The sequence below is a fragment of the Plectrocnemia conspersa genome, unplaced genomic scaffold (assembly GCF_051122295.1).
Source record: "Plectrocnemia conspersa isolate PC_06_02 unplaced genomic scaffold, ASM5112229v1 ptg000003l, whole genome shotgun sequence".
Classification (NCBI taxonomy): Eukaryota; Metazoa; Arthropoda; class Insecta; order Trichoptera; family Polycentropodidae; genus Plectrocnemia; species Plectrocnemia conspersa.
Window position 1 is genome coordinate 9,635,001 of NW_028277167.1, and position 5,115 is coordinate 9,640,115.

Sequence of the window (5,115 nt, forward strand, 5' to 3'; positions counted from 1 at the left end):
GGCTTCTCCCGCACCTCCAATATACCTTTCCGCACCCCCAGGGGTGCGGGCACCCCAGGTTAAGAACCACTGATATATATATATATATATATATATATATATATATATATATATATATATATATATATATATATATATATATATATATATATATATATATATATATATATATATATATATATATATATATATATATATATATATATATATATATATATATATATATATATATATATATATATATATATATATAAAATATAAATATATATATATATATATATATATATATATATATATATATATATATATATATATATATTATTATTATTATTAAATTGTTTTAATTTTTACGCGGCAATATATTAAAAAAAAAATTTATTTACGTGATTTTCTCGCGTTATTTTTTTGAGTAAGTCCCTCTATATTTCGCCGGAGATTTTCCCAGCATCTTCAGGAGTTTTCACATTTTTTTATTATACACTTTTTTTTACTTCTCGCAATGAAGTAAAAAAATCACGGTTAATATTTCTAAGAGTCGGATTACTCCGCGTACTTTTTTTGATTCCGTGTGGAATCATGGTCCCTACGTTTCGGCTAGATTCGCCCGGCCATCCTCAGGGGAAAATTGAGAATATGAACATCCGAACAACCACATGCTGGGCTTTGCCCACACCGGATGTTCATATTCTCAATTTTCTCCTGAGGATGGCCGGGCGAATCTGGCCGAAACGTAGGGACCATGATTCCACACGGAATCAAAAAAGTACGCGGAGTAATCCGACTCCTAGAAATATTAACCATATATATATATATATATATATATATATATATATATATATATATATATATATATATATATATATATATATATATATATATATATATATATATATATATATATATATATATATATATAAATATATATGTGGTTGAATGCGTATATATATATAAATATATATATTTATATATATATATATATATATATATATATATATATATATATATATATATATATATATATATATATATATATATATATTTATATATATATATATATATTACTAAGAGGAAAAGAAGAAAAATAATGTGACATTTAGTATTTAATATACCTCTAAGTATTTTGTCTGTTTTGATATATTTTATGAATAAACATAAATCAATTTAACTGGGTGAAAAATGATCATACAAAACACCGCGAATCTTCGGCTTCCATTATCGCCAGAGCTCACTGCTCCTGACTTTTATTTATGAGAATATTATAAAAAGGAGGTGTTCAAGTCTAAGCTACGGAAGTGTATCTTAAAAAAGCTTGTTTTTTAAGCACAACTCAGGACCACATCAACAAAGGCAATGAATTACGTTTAGATCAGATTCAAGGATTGCGTTAAAAATGATACATAACATCTACTCTATTTCAGTATTGTTTAAAATATTAAACATTGAGATCTCTTACATATTTTGAAATCGCCTATCATGTATTATTTTTTTTTATTCTTGAAGAAAGCTTTATATTAAATATATTTTGTATACACACGAAGCTTTTCGAATTTTATTAAAAGTCTATTTATAAACACCGATTAAGCAGGTAATGTGTATGATACAGTTTATATATGTTTTTTTTAGTTTTAATCATATACTTGGAAATATATAGTACATTGCGATGTACATCCTGATAATAATCAATTACCTAATTTACGCAATAAAAAATATATACAGCGAATATATATTCCAAATCGATTCAGTTATTTTAAAAACAAATGTTCAGCCTCGTTTCACATTTATTCGATTTGGATGCTAATTTGTTCAATGTGTAAATAACATAAAATGCTTGTTTCATTCTGAAATTAAATTGTACAGTTTGACTAATGAAAGAGATATCATATACATAATTAATTAATTGTATTTAATATAAATATTTTTATAATAAATATTATAAAAATATATGTTAACATTTATACAATAATAAAAGAAACGCTGAAATTTATTATTTTAAAAATAGTGACTTTATACACACATATAATGTGGACTCTACGATTCAATTATAAAATGTGCAATGGAAGGACGTGATTTACTATTTAATAACTCTCTCTTCCTGTTAAAAGTTTGCTCATTGTTAATTGTGTACTTATAGCATATACTACATAGTATGTAGGTACATACATATATTATACTATGCCTCCCATTTTATTAAATTTAATAATTATTAAGTTGCTGATTTAAAGCCATTAAAATAAATTATTCACTATAATGTACAATTGTGTACAATTGTGTAATGTGAATAATAATACAATAATAATGTTGACACAATAACAACATTTACGTCGTTTTGTAATACAATAATAATTTTTCATCACCTCTCATCAAACGGTTAATAAACAAGTGTAAATATATTTATTTCTAATAGGCTTTGGAATTAATAATTAATTCGGTAGCGAGATTCATTAAAATGATGAAATACAATTTCTTCACAGATTATAACTTGCAAAAAGTACGCTACTTGCAATGTCAATTGCACTAAAACTTTTGAGAAGATTTCCCATAAAACTTTTGTATAACTATGTATTGTACAACATTATACGTTTTTATTCTGACAAAAATAGGATAACAAAAGACCGTTTTTAAATTATTTTTTAAAGAAAAAGTTTACCTTAAAGTTATTAATCTAAATAAAAATAGACTTTTTTGTAATAAGCGCTTAAATCATTATTATTTATATATTACGGCAAATATTTTTTTTCTATTTAAATGGATTTTTTTTTGTATAGTTTGTAATAAATACCATATCTACCTTGCAGTAGAGTTTATTATTATTTTAAAAAGCGATATTTATCATTAAGAATTTTCTGGGCATTTTTTCAAAATAATTATAAATATAATCCTTTAGTTCTATGGTATTATTATTCTTTAATTCTGGAAGAAGGTATATCATTTTTTTATAAAACGTAATTTTCACATAAATACCCGTATGATATTAACTACAATATAATAAAAATATAAAATAAAACATTGGTGGTTTCAATTTAAGAAGAACAAAAAAAAATACATTTAACAATTTGAGTGAAAGAAAAGTCCGGAACCTTTGAAATTTGTTCTTCAGCTTCTAAAGCAATATGTGCTTATATTTAAATTTAACGTTTTTTCTATAATGCTATGAAAATATATTAATTTCAATTTAGAAAAGTTAGTATTACTCGTGTTAAATGATTCCGAGGAAGCATATATTGAAATGGGACTAATTATTTGTATATTAAAACTAGATTTTTTGTAGTAAGCGCGCTCTTTTTGGTAAATATCGATCTAACGGTCGCAATTGCAGCAAATCCTTCGGAGCGAATTTCTAAAATGTATTGAATTTAAGCTTGGAATGTGTTAGCCCATGTATTCAACAATAGATCTTCCTTCTACGTTACTGCGGTGGCAATGTTTGTCTACGTTTCCTAAATATATTTAAGTTATTATTTTCTATCTCTTAAAATATTTTTTAATTTTAAATTTATTCGAGTAAGCACTTGAATTAAAATTACTCGTCAGCATACATAGATAAACGCGTAATTTTTTGGATATCGATAAACTTTTCTGAGGTACTCCATGTGGAATTTTACACATAATGAAAGTATATCATTGCAACCTACATATGTATTAAAGCATTCAGTTTCTAGGTAAGCGTACCAGACTGAAACATGTCATGAAGGGCTGATCCTATTCAAGTACAATTATCCATTCCCATTTTTATTTATATATCATGTGTATAAATATATTTATAAACATACTCGTATTACCCGAGAGAAATTGTACACAGTGTTATTCAATAAATAAAATAAAATCATATGAACAATAAATTTACCTTTCGCATATTTCATGCCACGTCGATGGAGCACTCAGCGTCATGACAATCGGCGTTGGCAGGGCAGTGGCTAAAGCTCCTATCCAAACTGAAGCTATGGCAGCTTTAGCAGCAGGTTTCGATAGCCTCGGTCTTAAAGGGCTGGTGATTGCCCTGTAGCGATCTGCGGCCAAAGCCACGAGTGTATAAGCACTAACCAGCACCGAGACCACTTGGGAGTAGTTGACTAATTTGCACAAAACATTTCCGAACGGCCAGTGGTTCAACAGCAGCTGGGACACAAAAGTAAACGGCACACAAAACACTGTCATTAGTATATCGCCGAGGGCCAGATTCGCTATGAAGTAGTTAGTCACAGTTCTCATCCTCGGAAAAGCTCTCACTATGAAACACACCGCTCCGTTGCCCAATAGGGCGACGAAAAATATCGCCGAATACATCACGGTGACCAACGTTTGAAAGTATGGAGAACTGAGCGCCCCGGGCCCGGCAAACTGAAGGGTGCAATCGGAATAGGATATATTGTAGATGTTATAGTCGAAGGGAGTCGAAGATGGCAAACAATCGATGCACTCGAAAGAAAAATACGAATCGTTTTGTTTCATCTCCATTTTTTACTGAATGTTATTTTACGCGAATCACTATCGTTAAAACAGCGCACTAATTTGTTTATACATGCGGTTATTATCATACACCAAAATGAATATCCACATTATTACACATGAGACACGATTTTCTTTATTCACTGTACCTAAATTATTTTGTAATAAATGATTAGACATATTTTATAATACGTATATATATAAGAAGGGTGAATATTTTTAAAGGTTTAAATATAGTAATGAAATTTTTTCTTTCAATACTATTTAATGGTATTTTGATACAAAAGTACGGAATTTGCAGCTATTTTTGATTACTGATTATTAAATTTTTATATTATTAATTGAAGAGTATTTGAGTATCCGCTTTGGAATACATTTCACATAAATTAAAGATCTCTGAATTCACTACAAATATTCTTTAATAAAAAACCCGCATGCTATTCATTAGAAATTGAAAAAAATCTTTATTAATAGAGAAAAATTGCCAACAATGGAAATTATTTTTATAAATAATTATTTATAATATTATAAAAATCTTTATACTATAAGGTATAATTTTTGTTAACACAAAAGTTATTAAACGAACTAAAAAATATTATTTTGATTTAGTTTAATAAAAATGCTTAAAGTCCAAACATATGTAACTTTACGAATTTATTTCTGATCTAA

General features: G+C 27.1%; 1 pseudogene; it reads right to left on the reverse strand.

The window, feature by feature from the left end:
- Positions 1-4,504, reverse strand: part of LOC148236564 (RYamide receptor pseudogene) — a 4,903-nt pseudogene extending 399 nt beyond the window's left edge.
- Positions 4,505-5,115: the final 611 nt, after the last annotated feature.